The sequence below is a fragment of the Sus scrofa genome, chromosome 13 (assembly GCF_054392235.1).
Source record: "Sus scrofa isolate SSC_HxYL_T2T_F1_AM1 chromosome 13, Sscrofa_HxYL_maternal_Yorkshire_Landrace_v2.0, whole genome shotgun sequence".
In the NCBI taxonomy this organism is placed as follows: Eukaryota; Metazoa; Chordata; class Mammalia; order Artiodactyla; family Suidae; genus Sus; species Sus scrofa.
The window spans coordinates 74957601-74985593 of record NC_139395.1 but is presented as its reverse complement, the minus strand read 5'-3'; the positions used below and the strand labels follow the sequence as shown (position 1 = coordinate 74985593).

General features: G+C 38.3%; 2 long non-coding RNA genes across 3 annotated transcripts in view; both read left to right on the top strand.

Moving 5' to 3' along the window:
* LOC106505658 (uncharacterized) overlaps positions 1–27993 on the top strand; it is a 1202834-nt gene that overhangs the window by 750585 nt on the left and 424256 nt on the right. Inside the window, exon 14 of one of the 2 annotated variants that reach the window (XR_014823617.1) lies at positions 15639–16672. The exons of the other annotated variant lie outside the window; for it this stretch is intronic. This is a non-coding gene — a long non-coding RNA (uncharacterized LOC106505658). Of the gene's footprint in view, positions 1–15638; positions 16673–27993 lie in introns of those variants that run through there. 2 annotated transcript variants of the gene reach the window in all.
* Positions 23105–27295, top strand: LOC146397410 (uncharacterized). The gene is made up of 3 exons (XR_014823640.1): positions 23105–23242; positions 23707–23767; positions 27159–27295. It is a non-coding gene; the product is annotated as an uncharacterized LOC146397410 (long non-coding RNA).

The following is a 27993-nucleotide window of genomic DNA, read 5'->3' as shown; positions in this document are numbered from 1 at the left end:
CAAAGTGATCAGCAGGACCCAGATAATGCAGAGGGTTAAAAAGCCTGGGATTTTATTTTGTATGTGATGGGAAGCCATTAGGGGGCTAAAGCAGAGAAATGACATGAGATAATGTGTATTTTAAAGCATTACTCTAGCAGGTGTTTGTACAATGGATTGTTGGAAGAGGTCATTGAAAGAATGTGATGACAGTTGACCCACCAGCTGGACGTGGCTCCTCATTCCTCCTTGGAACATCCTATTATTTCCATACAAAGAGTTGTTTCCAGAAAGTAGCTTTGAGAGAGTAAGGTGTTGTTGAGACTGTTGAGTTGGTATTCACGACTGAACCCAGTGAAGACCTTGATATAAACCTTTAAGACTCTGTCGGGCAGATGTAGAGATCTGATGGTTTTGTGACCAACCTTGTCCAGGACCAACCTCATATATGGGTTCCTTTACTTATTACACCTGTCCCCTGCCAATATGGAGTGGTCTACCTCTTTCTTCTTTTTTTCCCTGCCCTCTGTGTAGCATTTCAGATTTCACCCCAGCAACTCCTGAGGTTATGAACCAACATGGATTTTATGCAGTGGTGTGGGATGGATGGAAGAGTGGGCCCATCAGTTCTCCCAAAATTCAGAAAAAAAAAAAAAAAACTAGGAGAAGAAATGCGGAAATGTGGTTACTTATCAAATAAAACAAAGTCCGAGTCAGGCCTGGCCCTGTCACTTGCTTGCTCTGTTGTCTCAGGCAAGTCCATTCTGTCAATGAGCCTCAGTCAAATCAGCAGAGAGAGAAAAACGGTCTCTAACACTAGGTTCCCTCCCAAGTCCTCCTGCACACTAGTGTTAGGTGGCTAAGTGATCCAGGACTTTCTGAAAGTAGCACAATTTCCAAGATAGAAATCATAAGCTATAACCAACACCGAGCTTGAATAACAAAAACCAATTGGGTGAAAATGGATCCCTGGGCTGCCATTAATTCACATGGTCTGTTGTGTTATCTCCCTCTTTGCATGAGTTTAGTTCACATTAACTGACTTTTATGTGATAGCTCCACACCATCCTCTTCTATGTGGTTATCTTTGGCATTTGCTGCCTCTTGATGTTCTGTGGGCCCAGCATTGCTCCTGGCTGCATCATGGCTCATTAGCTTGGGGACTTATAATAAGAGAAAGAGTGTTAAATATCTTTTCATTTCTAATTTCATGAACTTGTGCATCATTTTGGTAAGTCTGGGGTGTCAGCTTTGGCACTTAAAAATAGGGAAAGTTGATATGAAGTAAACTGTGCAGTTCTCTGTGCTTCTGCAAATCTGGGATTATTGAAAATCTGGAGCAAACTGAGAGGCTTAAAATTCCTGCCTGACCTATGGCTTCTTCATGTAGACATCATAGCCTAATTTAATAATAAGATAGTCCCTAAGAGATGTTATGTCATTGGACCGATTTCTCCCACTCTCATCCCATATAAAGGAATTTCTTTTCCCTCAAATTGACATTGTCATGGCCTAATTTCTTTTAAATGCTCATCAGGATTTAAGTGTCCAATTTTGAAATTCCTGTATTATCATATTAATTTTTTACCATGTAGTGACTTGGAAACTAAAACAAAAGAAATATTAGGTTGTTTTAGAAAAAGTGTGGATAAACACACCATTCTATCTGTCAAATGTTATTTGAATATTTCTTGAGTGAGAGCACCTGATTTTATCCCTAGACAGACATTGAGATACTTATCTCTTTACTTTGTGTGTTAGCTTCTATTGCTGCGTAACAAACTACCACAAATTTAGCAGCTGAAAACAGTACCCATATTCATTCACAGTGCTGTAGTCAGAAGCCCAGGTGGACTCAGCTGGGTTTTCTGCTCAGTGTGTCCGAAGGCTGATATCAGGATCTTGGCTGGGCTGAGTTCTCATCTGGAGGGTCTGGGTAAAAATATGTTTCCAAGCTCATTCTTGGAAAGGATAAATTCTTGGAAGAATTCACTTCCTTGTGGTTCTAGGACTTAGGTCCTTGATTCCTTGCTGGATGTCAGCTCTCCATTCCTAAAGGCATCTTGTGTTCCTTGCCACAGGGCCCCCTCCATTTTCCATATGGTAAAGATACATGTATGGAATCATCCTTATGCCCAGAATCTCTCTGACTTTCTTTTGTATAACCAGTCAGAGAAAACTCTCAGCTGGTCTCATGTGATTAGGTCAGCACTGATGGGTAATCTCCTTAAGTGAAGGTTGATTGTGTCATAAATATAACCTAGTCATGGAAGTAAAGTTCTTCCTATTCAGTGTTGGAGATTCTAGAGGGCATATGTTCCTTGGGGTAGGGAATCTTGGGGCCCATCTTAGGTTCAGACTACCACAATTCGTTACTATACAAATTAAGTTGGGATTTTTTTTTTTTTCATTGTGAGGTATCCCAAAAACATATGCAAACTTGGGTACAAGTGGTTTGTTTAGGAGGTGGTCCTGGTTAGCACAGTGAAAAAGTGGGAAGTGAAACCTGGAAGGGAGAAAAGTCAGAAAAGAATGCTTTAAGGAGCCAGTTACTACTGCCGATACTGAGGGCTCCGTCCTTATGGGGACCTTCTAAGAGTGAGTAGCATATCCCTCAGATCTGCTCATTTCTACCCACCCTCATAGGTTGAAAGAAGTTTGCTTCAGGGGCATGATGGTCCAACATTTCTGGCACGTGAGGGCAAAGCATGGTTCAGAAGTCCAAGAACACTTGTGGCAGAGACTTACACCAAAGGGACCTTGAATGTACTTGCAACATCTTAACCTTCTAGCATCAACCCCTCATTTGGAGAGCAAATAATTAAAATTAATTTTTATGCTTTTCACTACCACCATGACATGGTATTCTTGTCAGAAAACTCCTCTAGGCTCCAGAGTAAGTTTGCTAATGGGATCTGGCCTATCTACACCTAAAACATTTTCAGAAAACAAACAAACAAACAAAAATGCAAAAAACATAAAGCTCCAATTACACAAGCTATTCTTTTAAAAATTCTCTGTGGTGATTCTATCAAGTCACACTGCAAGAAGCTAAATTGTATTATTAAAATAACCATTTGCTTTTTTTTTCTTTTTACAATTGGGGAAAAATCTCATTTAAGACCTCTTCGGCCAAGAAGTTTTTCTAAAATAGTGGATGGCAGGACAGCTATAAGACTCTTTGCGAATAGTAGTGGAGCAGTTTACTGTGTTAAGCAATATACAAATAATAAATAAGTGATCTTCAGAGGAATGTAGCAGGTTGTGGTATAACTATAGCAGAGTTTGTAAAACACAAATTTCTGTGCTCCCTGACCCATCCCAAGAGTTTCTGAATCAGTAGGTCTAAGTGAACCTGAGAATTCACATCTGTCACAAATTCCTAGTGGGTGACCATGCTGCTGCTCTGGTGACCTCATTTTAGGAATGACTGTGCTAGGGCCATCCTCAGCCATACTGCACTGAGTCCTGAATTTTATTACAGTGGTTAGTGTTTGTACTCATCTAAGTCAATCTTGACTGAGATTTCAGAACTTTGCTTCAATGAATTTTTGGCTGTACAAGTGTCTAAGACATGATCTTTAGAAAACCAAATCTTCAGAATACATGTGAATAAGGTTTAAATCTTCAAAAAGAACATGATCAATTTTAGATCATTTCTCAATCATCTTCAGCTAATTATTTCCAAACCCATTTCCCAAATCAGCTGGTTCATTTTTGCTTCACACACGCTCTTGATACATCTTGATTTCGCTTGTTCTCTTTGCCAACCTTCAAAGATTTTTTTTTTTTTTTTTTTACTTTGTTCTCTATTCAAACAAACCTGGCTTAAGGCCTAGGTCAAATACCAGCTGAAATGAAACCTTCCATAACACAATTTCTCTTCTCTTGAGACCTTTAGCTTTTATTATTCAGACAATTAGCATATAATGACCCAGTGACCTGTTTTTGCCCTGAATTACTAGATAAACCTTATATGGTTACCTAATTTTTTACAGAATATATTTGATCTCTTCAACTCGACTACGAACTCCCTGGGAACAGAGATTGAGACTACCATGATGTTGATGATTAATATGTATTGGTTTGAATTTGATTGAAGGCACAAATTCTACCAAACTAAGTGTGTACTATCTCAAATATAAGAAAAATAATGAATGTATATTTAGCACTTACTATGTACCAGGAATTTGTATTCCCTATAATAATGGTATGATGTTTGTTGTACCATAAGAAAATGAAGACTTATTTCCTTGCTGCTTAAGGTTACACATCCAAGGATAGAACTGGGATTGAAAGTCCATCGGACTTCAGAGCCTGCACTTTATTCTTTGCAATATTACTGAACCATAATCCTTTCCCTACCCTTCCATTCTCAGCAGCCCATACCTTCAGTTCTGTGGACTACATGATATGAAGCTAACTTCTCTTCTCTCTGCCCCAAATTCACTTCAAACCACAGAAACCACATGAAAAATGGTCTAACCATTTTCAATCTATGGATCCCAGACCTCTCCTTCTGTAATAATTCACCATCAAGTGCTACAGAAGCCACGGAGGCAATAAAGAACCCTTATATTGATCTACGTTGAAATTATAGAGGAAAACAAATTATCCTGAGCTTTTTTATTGGCATTGAGTGCCAGGTCTGGACAGATTCTAGAAAAATTTAGCTTTTAAGGTTTAATTTAAAGGTCCCTTGCTAACTATGGATGCTGGAAAGTGAATCATTTTGTTAGGGGATAGGAAGATAATGATGGTAAATGCCTTTTGAAAGTTTTGGGTTTTAACATAAGCCCTTCTCTAATAGTTCACCAGAGTTGATTAGAAGCTCTAAAAATCCCACCATGGCCCCAACCTGGTAATTTGTAGCTTCCCTTTAGTGGAAAGATTTGCTCTGATAATATTCAAATAGTATTTATTGATTGAACAATATCCATTTAAATGTTATTATGTTATGTACATGTTAATAATTAGATGCTGAATAATCATTTTTTTGTATCAAGTAAAACATGAATCCAGTTTTGTTTTAGAGATTCAAAAGAGTACAGACATATGCATAAAGCAAAGTTTTAAATTCTTCCTTCAATATTCTCCCAATTGCCTCAGCCCACTTTGTCCCCAGCTGTAAGCATAGTCAGCAGATGAGTATAAATTTGTCACCCTTCAGTTGGACACACACATATGTATATGTGCATGTACAGAAACAAATACAACTTTTTTTCCCCGTGGAGTCATACTACAAAATTTGTTCTATGACTTTTTTCTACATGAAATATTGAGGTCTTTCCATTTTAATTTAATACAATGCCTCTATTTTTTTCTTTTTAAAGATTTTCAAAGTATTTTTAAGTACCCTGATGCTATGTACCAAATTTGATTTAACATTGTTTTAAAATGTATCTGGGATACTATTTTTATTCATGTGTGGTGAGGTCAACAGATCAGGAAACAACTGCCATTGAACAGAGAATTTGTTACTCACAGCTCCCAAGAAGAGGACCATACTGGGCCATACCATAGCAGGACTACGTGGGCAAGTACCAGGGTTGGTCAGGAGGCAGAGGGAGTGGAGGAAAATTTAGTCTTTATTGTGGTTTTTATGGAAAGAAATGTATAAGGCAGGGTAAGCAAAATAAGCAAGTTTAAGATTGTATAGTTAGAATAATATCCCTAGACTCTGAAATATAGGGGAGTCCCTAGCTGGCCCTCGAGTGATTTAGGGCAGGGAGAATGTTGGCTCAGTGTGTGAGAGTTAGTTAAAGGAAGTGGTTGGGGTTATGGACTTTGAATTTGTTGGTTTGCATATCAAAGGCATGCTTGAAGGCAAGTTGTTTGTAATCTCTAAGAATTGGCTAACCCTGAGAAGGGCAGGCCATTCCTGGATTGACAAGACTCCAGGATATTAAAGCTTTATAAAATATAGAAAATAAAAAATATCATTAACACAAGTATCTTTCTATTTGCTGAACATTTTGCTGCTTCCAGTTCATAGTTGTTCTTATTTTGCCTACCTCACAAACTGTGAAGATCCAGCAATACACTGGATGTGAAGAGTCTTTCAACTGAAAAGTGATATGTGCATGTATGGGGTATTAATATTACCTGTAGTACCCATCATTGAATATGCTATGGCCATAATGTTCTATATGTTATCATATTTTATATGCCTTTACTTATAAAGTTATTAAGGTGCACATGAATTTAAGTTAGCTTTGAGGTTGTGAAGAAAAATAGCTATGTTTACTTTATGTAGTCCCCGTAATGATGCTCTGTGCTGGTTTTTATTCTCATTTTATAGTTGAACACTTGGAAGTTTTGAAAACTTCATTTGTCCATGTTGTCTCACTTCCTAAGATAAAAAGCCAACTTTTACCTTAAGTTCTCTGGTTCTGCCATTCTTACTATACTTGTCTGACTCTACCCACTTCCAACAATTTTGCTCCTCTTTCTCCCACATTTAGGAGCTAATTGACCACAATCTGTCCCTTTAAGTAGGTGCACTGACTTCTGGTCATGATGAGCTGATATGTCAGCCCTTAACTCAGCTTCATGGTACTCCAGCTGGGGCAGGGGAATAAGGACAGGGTCTATTCTCGCAGGGCAAGCAGACCTTGGTGCACCGCTCATATCATCACTCTTACTTTCACCCAGAAGACTGGCTTTGGCCACTCTGTGAATTAAACCCACATCTGGGATTTGTAGAATTTCAAAGGATGTTGCATATTTAGAGCAGCTGGAGATCCTCATCAGCACAGAAGAAAGGAAAAGAGGCAGAGTTAAGGAATAAGCACTGAGCTGGGTGTCTCACAACTTGGGTCTTGCCTCTGCATCTAACTCATATTTAAAAAGTGAAGAGTAGGGAGTTCCTGCCATGGCTCAGTGGAAAAAATCTGACTAGTATCCAGGAGGATGCAGGTTCAATCCCTGGCCTCACTCAGTGGGTTAAAGATTCAGCATTGCCATGATCTGTGGTGTATGTCTCAGATGAGGCTCAGATCTGGCATTTCTGTGGCTGTGGTATAGGCTGGCAGCTACAGCTCTGATTAGATCCCTAGCCTGGGAAACTCCATATGGTGGGTGCAGCCCCCCCCAAAAAAAAAGGATAAAAATAATAAATAAATAAATAGTGAAGAGTAGCCAGGGAGGGCATTTCTTTTTGCAAATCTTACTACCTGTGTAGTATGGCCTGCATAGTAGTACTGGGAAGGATGCTCAGGCCATATCTCAAATCAGGGGAGCATCTGTGGGTTTGGGTGCTGTGACAGTGGTATGAACACTTGGCATTTCCTTTCCTGCAAATTGTAACATTTGAACTATAGAAACTATTGTTTTATACTTTATCTCCATGAGGCCCTAACATAGGACACTTTAGGACATGTCAAAATTGAGAAATAGCACGTGTTTCTTCAACACTGACCTCTCTCTGGACTCCGCAAATACAGCATACAGGTTAGCTAGCTAGCTGTGATAGAGGTCCCCTAAAGGGAGGACTTTTGCTTGAAGACCTAAAAGGCTTGACATTCTTAAATTCTTGAAGCATATTCCATGTTCCAACTTTCTTTGTCCTTAATCTTTGTCAGTGCCTTATTAAACAGGCACTTCATAGGCTAGTTAGTAAGACAATCATCTCCTTCATGGGAGAGATAAAAATGGTGGAGGTGGTAAGTATGATTTCCTCCTTGTTGTCAGTATTATTATTATTATTATTTTTGGTCTTTTTGCCATTTCTTGGGCTGCTCCCGAGCAGCATATGGAGGTTCCCGGGCTAGGGGTCTAATTGGAGCTGTAGCCCCTGGCCTATGCCAGATCCACAACAACATGGGATCCGAGCCTCATCTGCAACATAAACCACAGCTCACGGCAACGCTGGATCTTTAACCCACTGAGCAAGGCCAGGGATTAAACCCGCAACCTCATGGTTCCTAGTCAGATTTGTTAACCACTGAGCCATGACAAGAACTCCATGTCAGTATTATTGTTAGCAGGAAGCTGAAGCCCATTTTGTGGCCCTAGAAAGTGTTTGCTTAATTTTCCCTTTAGTCTTTTGTATGCTCTTCTCCCAGCACACATTTACCCTTTGACTGAACCCCTTTTGCATTTTACGCAGGTTCTTTCTGCTATAGGGAGTCAATTCACACTCTATGACAAAACACATGATTGAGCAAAGCACAGAGGAATAGTTATGTGCTAACTGGCTCAGGCACCCCAAGGACCCCTCATGATGCAGCAGAAGCCAAATAGGGAAGCCAACCTATAAGTTCTCAAGCCTTTAGTCATCTTCCATTTATCTGTTCCTTCTTTACAGACACATGTTACTCTCCATTCCCATCTTTTCCCCTTTATTTTGCATTCTACACCTTTGCATTCTAGGCAAATGCTCCTTTCACAATAAGAAAACCACAAAGGCACCCCTTCATGACATTGAATGAGTGGGTAGTTCTGTTTGGGGCTTCCCAGTTCTGACTTGTCCAAGATCCACTCCCCCTTTGCTGTCACCAGTGCTTAACTATCCTCTCAGTGCTGGGTCATCAGTGTTGAACCATATAAAATTACATTCTTGCATAGTTAGCAGCAGCAAAAGTAAGGGTTGTGGCAGCAACCCAGCAGACACCCAATAGAAATTCCTTATTGTACTCACCGTAAATAGTCTGCAGGCACAGATGATAAATAAGTCTAGGCTTTTGGGACAATATTTGTGCTGAAGCTGCTCCTTTATCTCAGGACCAAAGTCATGGACATTGTAGTATTTTATGTCCTTAATTTTTTTTTTTTTTTGTCTTTTTGCCTTTTCTAGGGCTGCTCCTGCGGCATATGGAGGTTCCCAGGCTAGGGGTCGAATCAGAGCTGTAGCTGCCAGCCTATGCCGGCAATGAGGGATCTGAGCCGCGTCTGTGACCTACACAACAGCTCATGGCAACACCGGATCCTTAACCCACTGAGCAAGGCCAGGGATCAAACCCACAACCTCATGGTTCCTAGTCGGATTCATTAACCACTGAGCCACGACAGGAACTCCAATGTCCTTAAATTTTTACTGAACTCCTTGCACTTCTCTGTTGAGCTTTTTAGTTCCTTCTGAATTTACTCTTCCTTGTCTTAATTTTTATTGTCAGAATTAGATTTCTAGGCAGCTCTGATTATTCCTGCAAATGATTGGAGACATTCTCCACTATGTTCTTTCTGTATCTGTTCTGATGATGTCTGTTGGATCCATTTTATGCATTTTTATTTCTTCTCCTTCTCCTCACTTCCTTGCCAGCTTAATAATTCTCCTCTCCATTGACTAGTCAGGGTGGAGGTTGACCTGGAAAAAAGGCTTTAGTGGAGTCCAGAGCTGTCCTCCGTGTCCTCTTAGGCAGCTAATTACCCTTCCCCAAACACATTTTCTCATCTGTAAAATAAGAGGATTAACTAAATAACCTCTACTTTCCTCTTCCATGCTATCGTGCGATTCTAGTTGATTCATGAGTAGTAATACCTGAAATTTGTTGAATGCTTAGTGAGTGCTGGTCACTCAGCTCAATGCTTTTCTTGCATATAAATGAGACACATCCAAACTATACAGGGTCCCTGGGATGACGATTATGATAATGATACTAATTTCAGACATTTAGGGGTTGTCTCCTATGCATCAGTTACTATATTATGCTCTTTCTGGGTATTATCTCATTAAATACTCATGGATATTACTCATACTCAAAATCCTTTATAGGTTTTATTATCATGACTACTTTACAGATGAAGAAATAGAAACTCAGAGAGATTTAAATAGTTAATCCAAGATCATGCATCCAGGAAGTAGAGGCACAGAGATTTGAATTCCAGGAAGTTTTACTGTAGAAGTCAAGATCTTTTCTGGGTTAAATGGTTCAGTAGTTATTTCCAGAGTGAGCAGCAAGGTTGGCCTTTGATTACCACAACTGAATATACTCCAGAAGCGTGCAGTGGGAGGATCTCCCACACGTTAGTAATGCAGCAAGTGAAAGTATAACGCATAGAGAAAGAAAGCAGTTGGGAAAGAAGTAGCAGGAGAGTAAATTCTGTTCTAAGCAGAAGCACTCGGGAGGAAGCTTTCCAAAAGCTTATGGATGAGAGAAGGAAATAATTGAAATTAAGAAGATTATAAACTCTGAGGGCACTGGCGACCCTGAGACACACAGCAGGGACTCACAGAGGCTGACATTTCAACTGTCCATGAAATCAAAAGACAGTTAATGAATTTAGAGAGTCCTGTGCCTTGGGAGAAGGTAATATAGTTCAAAGTTAGTTCACCTCAAGATACAATATAATTAGGACCCTTCAGAATCAAATCTTCAATTCAAAACAATCCCCAAAATAAAATATTGAATCAGATATGGAAATGGGAAAGGTGGTTAATTCAGCATACGTTTGAGGACCACCCATTGCCAAGTTGTTTAGAAGCCCATGCTGACAGGCTGAGGAATTTGGATTCAATCCTTTTATTCACTACCTATTTTTAACAAATTCTTAATGCATCACATCTGTTACTTTGACATTTCCAACTTGGGAGATGTGTGCAAAAAGTGAATCATTATAGGATTTTTGTTGTGGGGGCTAAGAAAAAAGTAGACAAGATGCTTTTGAATTAAGATGCATGAAAGTAACAGAAAACAATAGATGAAAAATGCAACTTAATCCTATAGAGTGAGGGCATCTTCATGAGTTTTGTCTCCCACTATAGACAGACCATATACTGAAAAGAGGAGCATCTTCCCATCTTCTGTCTCAAATAAAACTCCTTTATAAAGGTTATGTCTTAATGGCCTGGGTGTTACATGACTGTTTCCAGTAGGACATTCTAATAGCAACTCCCAGCCTCACTACATCCCTCCCTGACTGTATCTATTACCTTACAGTGGCTGTTTACTACCTTTCCATGCAGATCTCCTCAACAGAGTGAGATGAGAAAAGCACTATTAAGCTTTAAGCTAATTATCAGTTAGACCTGAAAGTTATCCACTTTTATTTCACCATTCCTCATGGACATTGATGACCAAACATTTGCTCCTACCAAAAACCTAGGAGTCCTCCTGCATTTGTCCCTCTCCCTTACCTTACATATCCAATCAAGCAAAAAGTCCTGTTGTTGCTACTTCTGAAATATAGTCCAAGTGCACTCACTTCTTTCCATCAGTGCAGCCACCACCCTTATCTCCTAGACTGCTGTTGTAGCTCCTATTACTTTTCCTGATTTCATTCTCTCCTCCTTCTAGTGTATTCTCCAAAGAGCAGCCAGAATAAATATTAAAGAAAAAGAAAAACCCTTATCTGATACAAGTTAACCTCTGTAATGCTATCATTGAATTTCTAAGCAGAAACTTTGGATATAAATGTGGTATGATATATTCACAGTGCTGAAAGGACAAAAAAAAAAAAAAAAAAAAAAAACCTGCTAATTAAGAACACTTTCCCTGGCAAAGCTTTCCTTCAAAAATGAAGGAGAGATAAAAGATGTTCCCAAACAAAACCTAAAGGAGTTCATCCCCACTAGATGTGCCTTACATGAAATGCTACAGGGAAATCTTCGAGCTGAAATGAAAGGACATTAATACATACAGAGAGGTATAAAACTCGCTGATAAAGATAAGTATATAGTCAAATTCAGGATACTATAACGTGGTAATGGTAGTGTATACTCACTTAACTATAGTATAAAGGTTAAAAGACAAAATATTAAAAATAATTATAGGTATAATAATTTGTTAAAAGATGTACAATTCAAAAAATGTATACTGTGACATAAAAAACATGAAATGTCTGTCTGAGGGGGCAAAATTGTGCAGATTTTGTACGCAAAGTTAAGTTATCAGCTTACAATGGAATGTTATAACTGTAAGATGTTTTGTTTAAGCCTCATGGCAACTACAAAGCAGAAACTTATAGTTGATATACAAAAGGTAAAAAGAAAGGAATCAACGTATACTTCTATGGAAAATCATCCAGTTACAAAGGAAGACAGTAAGACTGGAAGAAAAAAACAGCAAAACAGCCAGAAAGCAAAATTAATAAGAGGGCAATAGTAAATCCTTACTTACCAATAATCACTTTAAATGTAAATATACAAACTATTACATTTATAGTGAATAATCAATGAACTCCTACTATATTGCACAGGGAACTATATACAGTATCTTGAAATAGAGCATGATGGAAAATAATGTAAGAAAGGGAATATATATGTGTATGACTGGGTTATTTTGCTATACTACAGAAATTGGCATAAAATTGCAAATCAACCATAATTTTTTTTTAAAGGCATTATGAGGGCAAAAAAAAATGTAAGCAGTTTAAATTCCCTAATGCAGAAGTCATTGACTGATTAGGTTTAAAAAAAAAAGAAAAAAAACAACTGTATGTAGCTCACATATTGTTTTACTCACTTCAGCTTTATGAATACATATAGGCTGAAAGTGAAGGGATGAGGAAAAACTAGTCATCTAAATGGAACAACAATGAGAGCAGGAATAGCTATATTTGACAAAATAGATTTTAAGTCAAAAACTGTAGCAAAAGAAAGTCATTATGGAGTGAATAAGGGATTAATTAATGAAGAGAATGTAACAATCATAAATATATATATACCCAACATCAGAACATATAAATCTATTAGGCAAATATTCATAGGTCCGAAGGGAGAAATAGACAACAATGCTAGTAGGGAATTTTAATACCACACTTTGCATAATGGATAGATAATCAAGACAGAAAATAAATGATGAAATTTTGGACTTGAATTATACTGTATGCTGTTTTTTGTTTGTTTGTTTGTTTGTTTTCGTTTCTCTCTCTCTCTCTGATTTTTCAGCTATGCCCATGTCATGTGTAAGTTCCTGAGCCAGGGATTGAACCCACTCAATGGTAATGACAATGCTGGATTCTTAACCTTAATGTAAGACTGGAGAACATACAACTCCTAAAAGAATCATAAGGAAAAGCTTCTTGACTTGGGTCTTGGCAATAATTTTTGGATATCACACCAAAAACACAAGCAACAAAAGTAAAAATAAACAAGTGGGCCTATATCAAACTGAAAATATTCTGCAGAGCAAAGGAAAACATCAGCAAGATTAAAAGGCAGGAGTTCCCATCGTGGCTCAGCTGAAATGAATCTGACTAGCATCCATGAAGACGCAGGTTCAATCCCTGGCCTCACTCAGTGGGTTAAGGATCTGGCATTGCCGTGGCTGTGGTATAGGCTGACTGCTAAATCTTCAATTTGACCCCTAGCCTGGAACCTCCGTATGCCACAAGTGTGGCCCTAAAAAAACAAAAAACAAACAAAAAAAAAACAAGACTAAAACGCAAACTATGAAATTGGAGAGAATATTTGCAAACCATGTATCTGATAAAGGATCAATATCTGAAATATGTAAGGAACTCATACACCCTGATAACAACCACAAAAAAATCCAATTAGGAATGGGACAAGCACCTGAAAATGCATTTTTCTAAAGAAGATATTCAAGTGACTAACATGCACATGAAAAGTGTTCAACATCACTAATCATCAGGAAAATGCCACTCAAAACCTCAATGAGTTAACACCTCACACCTGTTAGAATGTTTGTTATTTAAGAATACATGAGATAACAAATATTGAGGAGAATGTGGAAAAAAAGTGGGAAAAAAATGAACAGGGGAAGAGGGTACTTCAAGGTGGCATTTTGGTGTTATCTTCTGAGTGTTAATTGCAAGGAAAGTGAATCCACTGTAAGCTAACTATTCCAAAATATTTCTTCTAGCCAAATGATAACTGATTGCTAAATTTGGCAACATCATTGCAAATGTGAAAAGGGGCTGCCCAGAACAAAAGGAAGTATACCTGTCTATGCTCTGAGGAGTGTGGAAACAGATAAAGCGCCAAGATTGGCAGAGTGTATGTGTGCATGTGTGTTGAGGGCTGAGGTTGGAAAGAAGATGTATATGATGGTGATTATCAAGATATTTAAGCTCAGGAAGTGGAGTCTGTGCCTGGTTATTACTAATGGTGTCTTCCACATTGAATTATTGCCAGATACTTTTTATATTTAAGCTAGAAGGAAACACACACAGAGGTAAATGTTTATGCCTCTCTCAAAATGGGGTAAGATAGGCCACAGGAATGTATTTTGTGCTTATTTCTTTTTCTGTCTCTTAGCTTGGGATATTAATGTTGCTGTGGGAATTGTTACCATGGCTGTTTTAGGAGCATTTGCAAAAGTGTACAGATATTCCCCTTGATATTTTTTTCATCTCTAAGATTAGCATCAGCACAAACAGAATAAACAATATTATCCATTTGAGTGGAGGGGTTGGGATGATATATGAGTGTCTGTGAAGTGGCTTTTTTTTGGGGGGGTTACATATTAAATTCTCATTTCTAGAGTATATTTTAGGAAGGTACAGAATATACAGAAAGATGTCTAAATGTGAAGAAGACCAAGCAGGGGTCAATTTGATTGGGATATGAATTCTGTTTGGGAGAGGAACATCCTTTAGAAAGGATTTTAAGATGACTTCAATTTGGCAACTTTGAGAAAAACTCTTGAAATCTGTGCCTGGAACTTTCTTTAATAAGAACTTGGAAGCAGTTGCTTGAGAAAGCTGTATTATCCCTCATGCTTTGGTTGGTCTTTGGAAAAAAATTAAGAACAAAAATATACATAATGAATAGCTTAACTGCCTAGCAATTGGGTTACATTGTCTCCCTAACTCAGTGGGGCCCAACTAATCTTTTAGGAAGCAAGTTCCTTAAATACATTGTTAGACCAACTGGAAAATTAACTAGGGTGTTGACTGGAGAGATCTCATTTCCATGCTAAAATTTTCCAAGAAAAAAATGAAAGAAGTGTGCAACTACTCATTTTTTCAAAATGTGTCTCCTATTGCTGGACTTTTTAATGCAATTTATCTCTTCCAGGGAAAGGAGAAAAATGTGAAGCATTCCCTAGTCATTAAAAAAAATCAAAATATTAAGTAGCATCATGATTATCTCAAATTACAACTTCTCTACCATAATCCTCCTAGCCAAATACTCCACATTTAGTTCTCATATTGGCTTTATGCCTCTCTAACCTAATTCAAACTGGTTTAGAGTAAAAAGGGAGAATACTGGCATATATACCTAAAAATTGCAGGAATGACTGACTCAGACACAACTGGAAGCAGAATATCCAAAAATATCAATGACATTCAGTCTCTTATGTTCTCTCACCTTTTTCCTTGTGCTATCTTTCTCCAGGCGCTCCTCCCATTGTAGCAAGTTGACTACCAGAGGCTCTAGGCTTATGTTCTAAAGTCTCAGCAACTTCCCTCAGAAAGAGACAACTCTTTCCTAATAACTCCAAAAAAATTCCTAGAATTTCATCTCATTAGCCTGGCTTGGGTCACATGCCTGTCTCAGAATGACCATGACCAAAGTGGATGGTGTGCTGTCATTGAGCAGATCTGAGTCAAATGCCACACTTGGGAGTGGGAGGTATAGCCAGTCATGCGGGGATCAAAAATGGAAGATGAGTGCTTTTGTAAAGCAGGGTTAAGATGCCTTTTTCGAGAAGTAGGAATGGATACAGAACAGAATGAGAGATATGTTTACTGTGGTAGACTGCCTCAATGACCCCTTCCTGTATCCATGTGAATTTGCTCTTCCTTCACAGAGAAGGTGGAGAGTATTTCCTTGTCCCTTGATTTTGAATTCTTGACTTACTTTGGAAATAAGTTTTAGAAGAAATGATGCAATCAGAGACATGAAAAATGCTACCTGATTGGACCTGTTTCTTGCATCTGTGCTACAACTATGAGGAGACAATCCCACTGGTCCCAGAGGAAGAAGAGACATATGCAGAGCAGACCTTCCCCAGCTAAGGCAACTTCAGCTAAGCCTGACTCAAAAACATATGAGTGGACTCTACCAAGATCAGCTGAATCATGTGTCATTTGTGAAACATAATAGTCAATGATCATTATTTAAACCCACTGTTTTATTTTTATTTTTAAAATTTTATTGGAATATATTTGACTTAGCAATGATCTATTAGTTTCAGGTGCATCACAAAGTGAATCAGTTATACATATACATATATCCATTCTTTTTCAGATTCTTTTCCCATTCAGGCTATTAGAGAATATTGAATAGATTCACTGTGCTATATAGTAGGTCCTTGTTACTCATCTATTTTATATATAGCAGTGTGCACATGTCAATTCCAAATTCCCACTTTATCCCTCCCCACCAACATTTCCCCTTTGGTGGCCATAAGTCTGGTTTCTAAATCCTTGAGTCTTTTTCTGTTTTTGTAAGTTCTTTCTGTCATTTTCAATTAAATTCCACATATTAGTGACCTCATAAAATATTTGTCTTTCTCTGACTTACTTCACTTATTATGATAATTTCTAGCTCCATCCATGTTGCTGCAAATGGCATAATTTCATTTTTTATGACTGAGTAGTGTTCCATTGTATGTATGTACCACATCTTCTTTATCCAATACTCTGTTGGTAGACATTTAGAAAGCCACTCTGTTGTAGAGTGGTTTTCTAGGCAGCAATAGATCCCTGATACATTTATTTATTGTCTCTGTTAATATCATTTACAGGGTTGATAATCAATAGTGTATACTAATTCTATGTACCAGTGATTATAGTATTGAAATGCTTTTGAATCAGTGAGTAAATAGTTTCTTCCCTGAAATCCCTGAGTGTTCCTCTCCCAGCAACCTTGGATCTCCCTGTAATCCAACAGCTAAAGGAATAATGTCTGGCCTGGCTAGCATCCTCCAACATCCTGATCCAATTCTATAGCAGAAATCTATTCTGATTGGTCGATGCCCAAGCTCTATCATTTTTTTCTTCCAGTTTCATTGACATATAATTGATATATCACACTATATAAGTTTAAGGTGTACAGCATCATGATCTGACATATATATCATGAAGTGATTACCTCAATAACTTTAGTGAACATCCATCATCAGATTGCTCTTGGTTAAATATTCTGAATGTCATCTCTGGTCATTTATGAACCTGACTCATCTCCTCTTTAGGTTTTTAGCTTCCTAGGGTAGTCTCCATGACTGAATCATCTTGAGTACTTCCTCTGGCCTTGTATAATAAATATTGGTTGAATGAACCTGTGTAGAAATATACACTGGAAGAAGCAGTTATAGTCCAGTGTTGTCCCCAAAAGGTTGAAGTCATTTGTTGCATAAGTTTAAGTGCCCAGTGGATTAGCAACAACTCACCGAACCTGAGAGTGGACAGAACCCTTTTGGGGCATTTATATTTGATATTTGTTCTCCTTTTGAATGACAAGTAATTTCTGAGCTAGTGCCTTATTTATTTTTCAGTATATCTAAAACTAAGTAATGACAAACATAGTTGCCATTTTCTCTCTCTCCCTCAACCCTCATGAAATCAATTGCTAAAAATTTTCATTCATTTTTACCAAAAACCAACCTTCCTTCCTTCCTTTCTCTCTCTCTCTTTCTTTCCTTCTTTCTTTCCCTTTTTCTTTCTTTCTTTCTTCCTTTCTTTCTTTCTTTCTTTCTTTCTTTCTTTCTTTCTTTCTTTCTTTCTTTCTTTCTTTCTTTCTTTCTCTTTCTCTTTCTTTCTCTTTCTTTCCTTCCTTCCTTCCTTCCTTCCTTCCTTCCTTCCTTCCTTCCTTCCTTCCTTCTTTCTTTCTTTTTGCTTCTTAGATCACACCTATGGCATATGGAAGTTCTCAGGCTAGGGGTCGAATCAGAGCTACAGCTGCTGGCCTATGCCACAGCCATAGCAGTGAGGGATTAGAGCTGTGTCTGCAACCTACACTACAGCTCAGGGCAATGCCAGATCCTTAACTCTGAGCAAGGCCAGGGATTCAACCTTCGTGCTCATGGACACCAGTCAGGTTTGTTACCACTGAGCAACAATGTGAACTCCCCCGAAGATTTTTCAGTCATTCATACTTGAAAACTAGAGATAAATCTTCATGTGTTGTGCTAGTGCTATGGTAACAGTGACTGAAACAGACAAGGGTTCTGTCTTCATGGCACTTGTAGAATAGTCTACGCCTGCAAAAGGCTACTTGAAGCCCATCCTGACTTTGGTTTCTTCTCTGCCCTGCTGTCTACTCTGCCACCAGCTAGCAGACCCCCACAATTTTTCCTCCACAAGGTGTCTTATCTATTCCTTTCATTGCATTCTTGATGCCCCCCACTTGAGAGGCCCTGATCACAGTGTACACTGGCCTGCATTGTTCTTTGGTATTCAAACAGGTTCTCCCTAAACCTCTGCCGGCTTCACTTTGTCTCATTTTCAGGCGTCCATACCTCTTGGAATCCCAGGCTGGGGAGTAGAGGTGTTAGAGATTGATGCTGAAAGCAAAATCCCCATGACCTGTGTTTACCACTCTACTTTTTTGTATACTCTAAGAGAGTGTGGCATTGATGCCCAAGGAGATCCATGGATTGTTTCAAGTTATCTGAAATGCTGAGACTTTTCTTACCTAGCTCTATGTATCCAGTGTTCTCAACTTCGTCCTTCACTACCATCTCATATCTTGCCTCTTTTGCTCATAAAAGCGTTGCTTCATGGCAGGAGTCTCAGAGTTCTAGTTGGAATTACATACATGGTACTTATTCCTTGAGAAAGTGTCTTAGCCTATTTGAGACAATGTATTTATATTTAAACTTGGTGGGGGGGAGTCATGAGAATTAAATGAAATCAGTTATGTAACACATCTGGTATAGTGTTTGTCACGTAATAGAAACTCATATCATTATCATTATCCATTCCATCTCTCCCCTTCATTCATGTTTTCTGTTTTAGAGCAAGTCTGCCCGTGTATTAGTCAGGACTTCCCAGAGAAACAGAACCAGTAAGATATGTCTATAGGAAGAGATTTATTTATTATGAGGAATTGTCTCATGCTATGGTAGAGACAGAATTCCCACAATCTGCCATCTGCAAGATGGAGACATAGGAAAACCAGTGATGTAATTCTAGTCCAAGATCAAATGCCTGAGACCCAGGGTAGCTGATATGTAGACCAGTCCAAGGGCAGGAGAATACAGATGTCACACTTCAAATAAGACCTCCCTTTTCTTTTATTCTATTCAGACCCTCAGTGAATTAGATAGTGCTCACTCCTATTAGAGGCGGGCCATCTACTTGATAGAATATACTGATCTAAATGCTAATATCAGCCAGGAACACCCTGGGAGACACATTCAGAAATAATGTTTAACCTGAGCATCTTATGGCCTGGTCAAATTAAAACAACAGAAAAGTAACCATCAAGTCTATTCCCCTTTCACTGACTCAATATGGATTTGAAAATTCTACCAACAGTAGCAACCAATTTTCTCCACATTTTGGTTAAAATATGCAAACCAAACCTGGCATTCTGTTAAAATGTTATGTACAAGTTCAGTCCGCTAGAGTGGTGGGCATGTTTATTTGGGCAGAGAACAATTGCATTGCCTTATAAGTCACACTGAAGCTGTTTTTTGCTGGTTGTACATGTCTGTTGTCCTATGTGCTATTCTGTTGTCCTATTAGCCCGCTCCTGGACCAAGACTGTTATCCCTGGACAAAACAGAAAACATTAGCATCAAAGAGTTGGAAAGAACCTGGAAAATATCTAGATTCTAGTATATCACTCTATCGGGTGTTTCACTCTCTTCTACATCCCCAGAGCAAATGTTTGTCCCACCATACTTGAGCACAGCCTCTTGAAGCAAAAAGTCCTTTGTTCTGTCAGCTCTGATGATGACTATGGATCATTCTTTTATACTTTGAGTCCAAATGGGCCTCCCATTTGGCTTCTTTTCTTTTTCTGTAAAGAACTCTCACTATGCATGCAGAACCAGTTCAAGAACAGCTTTTGCACTTCAGTGCAGTCCTCTCATTAACACCTTAGCTCTGAGGTCAACTCTGCAGGAAAAGAATTGGGCTCAATTACCATTAGTTATTCTAATGTGAACAATGCTTTAGGCATAGGGAAATTATCAAATGAACTTACAGTCAGGAGAAATCTCCAAATTGCTACTCACACGGAAATGCATGATGCTGGCATGGCTGTTGAGCTTGAATGGCTCCCAGCAGGAATCTTCTGCTGCTTTCGTTTTTTTCAGAAGTTTCCTTTTGTTTTTTGCAGCAACACAACAGAGTGCATCCTTGGCTCCCTCCTGGGAGCGTAGCAAGTGGTGTTCATATGAATGTGTCTGTCCTTGGCACCTGACTTCAAGAAGGTGTGAATGCAGGAGTAGTTCTGAACAACCCAGAACTCCCTGGAGAGTAGGAGAGGCAGATAGAGTATCAGTGTAGAGCTTACTCATGTGGAAAGGTGGAAGAACTTTGAGTAGGGAGAATTAAAACTGAGGCTACACTGCAAAACCCTTTTGAAACCTTCTATTGGAACCCTGCTGATCTCAGTGGTGTCCAGATACGCTCAAACTACTTCACGCCTCACCTCTGACACTCTGAGTCCAAGAGGCTGGTATCTTGTGCCAAAAAGCCTAGTTGGTCTGAAACTCTTGGTAAATATGAGACCATCATTATCCATCTTTAGCAGCTCATGCTGGGGCCATCTGTGCCTTTTAACAGCTCACTGTTTACAGTGTAAAAGATGGATGTCTTAGTCCTAGAGGGACTTAATTCTATCGGTTTGTGGATTTTTTTTTTTTTTTTTAGTTGTTTTGTTTTTGTTTTTGATTTTTTTCTACCAAGTCAGCCTTAGGCCAAATTGGAAAGTAGAAGATCAACAATACTTTACTTCTGCGTTACATTTTATAGGTATTAAGGTAGTTTTACATCTCTTACTTGATTTTATCAGGTACTCACAAACCAAGGAAGGCAAGGCTAGGTGCTCCCCTCCTGAAGTTTGTAGAAGAGCTGGCTGAACCACAGAGAGGCTAAGAAAGATGCTCAAAAGCACACAATAGGTTACATGGAATAGGGGAATATTTGCTTTCCTAGTCCACTATTCTTTCCAGCTGGCCCCATCTTTAGGCTTTACTCCCTTTTTCTTTCCTGGAGCTCTCTATCCACTCATCACCAGTTGTGAGGCCAGTCTAAACCACCAGGACAACTAGGCTCTGGAAATTTATGCCAATGTATCATTTCTTTTAGCCTATTATCTGCTAACAAATGAGTTGAAAAAAAATATAGATATCTAAACAAATGTTTCTAGAGCTATTCCATCAGGGATACCCTTAAGATAATCTACAGACTCAAATGCCTGAGGGACCAGGCAGGACATACAAATGAGTGGCAGTCAGTGCTAGGGAATGGTGGGGACTGTGGCAAACTAGAGCTGTGCCTTGTCTAAAGGATGTAGCCACTCTTCAGTGCCAACTCTCCATGGCATGGGGAACTGCAGGCTTGATGCTGCCAGATTGTCCCATCTAGTCTTTCCTCCATGAAAAACTGAACGTTTGGACTTCAATGTGTGATTTTCCTCTATTTTAAAACATTGTGCAAGCTCATAAAAGATAAATGTGTGTGGAATTGGGCACATAGTTAGCCAGTTTTTGTCCTCTGTTCTGGAGAGACAGGGAGGAAGGCCTACTCTACTTGGCCTCCATGCAACTCGAGTAGATTAACAACCAGTCTGGGCACCATTGTTTCAGAGGGATATAGACCAGCTAGAACATATTTAGAGACAAAAGATCATAGTGGCCAGAAGACTTGGACACATAGGAGGAAAGGTGAAAGAACAAGAGATATTTAATCTGGGTGAGAGAATACTTTGGGCTGTCAAACAGAAGATGGTAGAAAATTATAATTCTGCACAGTCTTAAGGGTTACTTTTTTTTTTTTTTGTCTTTTTGCCATTTTCTTGGGCCACTCCCACGATATATGGAGGTTCCCAGGCTAGGGGTCTAATTGGAGCTGTAGCCGCTGGCCTACTCGACAGCCACAGCAATGCCGGATCTGAGCCATGCCTACAACCTACACCACAGCTCATGGCAACACCAGATCCTTAACCCACTGAGCAAGGCCAGGGATCAAAACCCCCAACCTCATGGTTCCCAGTTGGATTCGTTAACCACTGAGCCATGATGGGAACTCCAAGGGTTACTTCTTATATCACACCACCCACTACATCTTAGATGGTAGGCGTGTCCCTTCCTTTCCTCCACACTCTACCCTCTTTTTAAACCATACTTTATGTATTCAGGACAAATGGCTTTAATTTTTAAAATGTTAATGTTCCAGGGTAGGGGCAGGCAAATGTTACTTATAAAGAGCTAGATGGCAAATGTTTTAGGTCTCTGAGCCACATAGGTCTCAACTGTGTATTCTTTGTAGTTTCATTTTGTTTTTCTATTGTTTATTATTGTTTGTTAATGTACAAACCATTGTTAGCTCCTGGGCCTTATAAATACAAGTCCGCAGGCAGCTTTTGTTATTTGCTGACCCCTGGCCCAGATGGAGTGAATAGTTAAACAAATCAGCTGCAATATTCTTTTAGTTATCTCAAAATAGAAATTTCTTTACCACAAAAAATTTCCTTTACTACAAAAAAAAAAATCAATAGGTGTTGTAAATAAAATAATTCTTGTATCAAATAAATTTTGGAAACACTGAGTTAAGTTAAAAACTCTCCCCCCCAAACCTTTAATATACTACTGTGAATTCAGAATTTTTAAGAAAGACTATTACCAAAACTGACCATGGAAAGTTTTTCCTAAAGATCTTAACAACTTCCAGGATAATTGCTTGGGAAACGCTGTCCAAAGTGAAACTATTCTCGAAAAGCAACCAAACCAAACCAGAACAACAATAGTAAACATTTTTGTTTCCTAATTCACTTCATTAAGCTATTCTACCTGAGTTATGGAAAATATGTTTATTAGAACCTTTCATATTCTAGAAGGCATGAGCAGTGCAATTAATATTCTTTGGAGGAAAAGGGCAACCAGCTGAGTGGGAGAGAACAAGGGAAATGTTTGGATTACTTTCCACCTAAGGGTGATTTCTGTGAAGTGAATTCCTAAATACTTTCAATTACTCTGTTACTAACCATTAATCTGTGGCACTCACACAGCCACCAATAGTCAATTACTTGACCATTTTGATTAAAAACAATTACCAGAAACTTTGTCTGTTTGCAGCCAACTGCTAATTTCCCTGAAGTAAAATATCTACTTAAAAAATAAAGACTTGGCTCTAAGCTTTTTAAGGCAAAGGAAGAAAACACCTTGCGTATTTTGTGTAAGGAGGTAGGCTGCGTATGTGATGCAAAGAGGACACCGGGCTTGGCTCCCATGCAGAGGTAAGTCCTCCTGCTTACTGGGGACCGTGCATTAGCAGTTCTGCAGGGACAGGGGCACACTTTGAGCCAAGCCTATCCATCTGAGGCTAACCCCATCTCTTCACCATTACCAGTCCTCACACACCTTATTTAAACTTATTTGATTCTCAATGTACTCATCTGAAGAGTGGAGACACTAAAAAGTAAAACTTACTTTACGGGACTTTCTTTTTATTTTTTTTATTTTTTTTATTTTCCCACTGTACAGCAAGGGGGTCAGGTTATCCTTACATGTATACATTACAATTACAGTTTTTCCCCCACCCTTTCTTCTGTTGCAACATGAGTATCTAGGCATAGTTCTCAATGCTATTCAGCAGGATCTCCTTGTAAATCTATTCTAAGTTGTGTCTGATAAGCCCAAGCTCCAATTTGTACTCTAAGATTCAAGGAAGCTGACTGGTTTCTTCTGTCTTTGCCCCTAGAGGAGATGGTAATGACAGCTCTCAACCAATGAACATTTACTACTCTGTTCCAGGTCTCCCTGTAAGTATTCTGCATGTATGATCTCATCGAATCCTCAGAATAGTCCCAGGAGCTAGGTACTATTATTATCCTCCTTTTACAGAGGAGAACTCTTGATGCACAGAGGTTAGGTAACTTGCCCAGGCCATATAGCTTCTAAATGTCAGTTAAGTTTTCTTCTCAGGTGGTCTGGATCCACAGCCTATACTGTAAGGCATTATTCCATACTGACTCATTGAAAATAAGTGATCTTATGTTTATCATCAATTGATTTTCATCAAAGTGTCAAAAGAAATTTATTTTGTTGAAAATTATAGTCTTTTCAACAAATAATGTTGAAACAATTTGGTATGTACATTCAAAGAGATGGATTTACCTCACACTGTACACAAAGTTAAAATCAAAATGAATCAGTCTTAATCATAAGATCTGAAACTCAAACTTTTAGAAGAAAATCTTTGTGACTTGTGTTAGGCAGAGACTTCTTAGATCCATCATCAAAACCCATAACAGAAATTTATAAATCAAAGTTGATCAAAATTAAAGATGTACTTCAAAGAACACAATTTAAAAAATAAAAAATATAAGCTATCAACTGGAAGAAAATATTTTCAAAGAATATATCTGATAAAGGTCTTGTATCCTGAATATATAAAGAACTCTTATAACTTATCAATAAGACAAATGACACGATTAAAATTGGACAAAATATTCAAATAGGCATTTTATTAAATACATATGAGTAATAAGCATATGAAAAAGATGGGCCTAAATATTTGTTATTAGGGAAAAGCAAATTATCACCCCAATGAAGTTCTACGTCACATTCACTAAAATGGCTTTAATCAAAACTGATAAACAATAACATGTATTGATAAGGATATAAAGAAACTGGATTCCTTTATGTTCCTGGCATGTAAAATCCTATACCCATTGTAGACAAAAACAGTTTGTCAGTTTCTTGAAAAGTAAAATATAGTCTTACCCTTTGACATGGCTATTCTTTTTTTTTTTTTTTAATATTTTTTTTTTATTTTCCCACTGTACAGCAAGGGGGTCAGGTTATCCTTACATGTATACATTACAATTAGGATTTTTCCCCCACCCTTTCTTCTGTTGCAACATGAGTATCTAGACATAGTTCTCAATGCTATTCAGCAGGATCTCCTTGTAAATCTATTCTAAGTTGTGTCTGATAAGCCCAAGCTCCCGACCCCTCCCACTCCCTCCCCCTCCCATCAGGCAGCCACAAGTCTCTTCTCCAAGTCCATGATTTTCTTTTCTGAGGAGATATTCATTTGTGCTGGATATTAGATTCCAGTTATAAGTGATATCATATGGTATTTGTCTTTGTCTTTCTGGCTCATTTTGCTCAGTATGAGATTCTCTAGTTCCATCCATGTTGCTGCAAATGGCATTATGTCATTCTTTTTTATGGCTGAGTAGTATTCCATTGTGTATATATACCACTTTTTCCGAATCCAATCATCTGTCGATGGACATTTGGGTTGTTTCCATGTCCTGGCTATTGTGAATAGTGCTGCAATGAACATGCGGGTGCATGTGTCTCTTTGAAGTAGAGTTTTGTCCGGATAGATGCCCAAGAGTGGGATTGCGGGGTCATATGGAAGTTCTATATATAGATTTCTAAGGTATCTCCAAACTGTTCTCCATAGTGGCTGTACCAGTTTACATTCCCACCAGCAGTGCAGGAGGGTTCCCTTTTCTCCACAGCCCCTCCAGCACTTGTTATTTGTCGATTTATTAATGATGGCCATTCTGACTGGTGTGAGGTGACATCTCATGGTAGTTTTGATTTGCATTTCTCTTATAATCAGCGATGTTGAGCATGTTTTCATGTGTTTATTGGCCATCTGTATATCCTCTTTGGAGAAATGTCTATTCAGGTCTTTTGCCCATTTTTCCATTGATTGATTGGTTTTTTTTGCTGTTGGGTTGTATAAGTTGTTTATATATTCTAGAGATTAAGCCCTTGTCCATTGCATCATTTGAAACTATTTTCTTCCATTCTGTAAGCTGTCTTTTTGTTTTCTTTTGGGTTTCCTTTGCTGTGCAAAAGCTTTTCAGTTTGATGAGGTCCCATGGGTTTATTTTTGCTCTAATTTCTATTGCTTTGGGAGACTGACCTGAGAAAATATTCCTGATGTTGATGTCAGAGAGTGTTTTGCCTATGTTTTCTTCTAGGAGTTTGATGGTGTCCTGTCGTATATTGAAGTCTTTCAGCCATTTTGAGTTTATTTTTGTGCATGGTGTGAGGGTGTGTTCTAGTTTCATTGCTTTGCATGCAGCTGTCCAGGTTTCCCAGCAATGCTTGCTGAATAGACTTTCTTTTTCCCATTTTATGTCCTTGCCTCCCTTGACATGGCTATTCTACACCTGGATAACTACCCTAAGGAAATGAAACCTATCTTGATATAAAGACTGCAAAGATTTACATACAAATATTCATGGGACCATTATTCATAGTAGCTAAGAGTTAGAAAGAACCAAATATCTGTCTACAGGTGATCAGAAAAATGTGTTATGTCCATACAATCGAATACTATTCAGCAGTAAAAAGAAATTAAATACTGATATGTACAACCTGCATGGTCCTCAAAAATATTAAGCCAAGTGAAAGAAGACAGAGCAAAAGGCTACATGTTGTACTATTCTATTTAGGTGAAATATCCAAGAAATGTAATCCTATAGAAAGGAAGCAGATTAGTGGTTACCCAGGCAGGAAGTGGGACTCACTACAAAAGGGCAAAAGGGTTTTTTTTCAGAGTGACAGAAAAGTTCTAAAACTGCATTATTATGATGTTTAAACAACTCTGTGAATTTACCAAATATTTTGAATACGTAAAACTATTGTTTTATGTTATGTAAATTGCACATCGGTAAAGTTTTTTTAAAGTGATCTCAAAGGAAGAGAAAGGTTGTCTTCTAGATATCCTTCTCAACTTTGTTTTACTAGTGAATTTAGAATGACATGTATAAAATTGAGCAGAAGACAGAATGAAGTTTAATGCTAAATTTTGAATTGCAATTCTGGACCCATTCACTATGATTTTATTGACTAAGCCTTGGCTTTACTCAGGCTTTAGTCCCAAAAGAAGTGATTCCAAATAAATTATTATTAGCTGGTCTAGAAAAAATTACCATTCACTTCGCCCACTGTTCACCCAATGTAAAAAATTACCATTGACTTTACCCACTTTTCTGTGTGTGCTGTGGAATCAAGACTAACATAGAGTAGAGATTCTGCTGAGTCCTTGTACTTGTTTTCAAAGTCCTTTGATGTCTACAGTGTCTCTTTTTGAAGTGGTCGTTTGTCTCGTTGTCATAACACCTTGAATTAAATTACCTTTAAATGCCTTTTTTTCTTTTTCTTTTTTTTTTTTTTGTACAGAATCTGGCACAATATGAAGATTTGCATTCTGGAAACTGATCTAATATAATTTAGAATGATTTTCACAATTGAAACAAATCATCCAACCATCAAAATTTAGCATTTCTGTCAAACTGAAGTTTTCCTATCTCCCTTGGGTAAAAGCTATTGTACCACTTTGAAGTATTTGGAATATATGTTTTTGATGTTCCAATTGTGGAAATTTTTATAGACCTGCTGACATAATTCCAAGGACATAGCATTTCTGTGACTTTTTTAAAAATTAAAAACATAGCAGTATGCCTTTAAAAAAAATTTAACCGGTGACATGTTTTCTCTAGACCCCTAAAAAGACTCACACAGTTACACAACTCTCAAGTTCTGATTTTAATTCCACAAAAGAAGATGAGATTTTTTGTTTGTTTGTTTTTAATGAAAGAGTTCCTGCCTACATTGTTTTAAGCCTTTTGAAATAATTTACGTGGCACCGGGGAGTTTGTCTTCAGATCCCCGTCTCCACTTTCCAGATGGGAGAACTAATGCCCAGAGAGGTCCTTAACTTGCTATATCCAAAACTGCAGAGCCAGTGGGTGGGTCCCAGCCTAGTGCTTGTTCACCCCACTGCTCTCTCAGCATCTCAGAATTTCAGGGCCTGAGGAGGCCTTTGAAACAATGTCAGGCAAAGCATGTTCCCATAGAGAGGCAGCTGACCACAGAGATGTGAAGTAACTTCTGCAAGGTCGTCTGAGACTCTCTTCTTCTTTCATAGCATCCTTTTAGGATGTGGTGCTGGTGTTCTGGAGCATTCTTAAGATTCATATAGGTAGGGCACAATTCTAATACCTCAAATTATTTT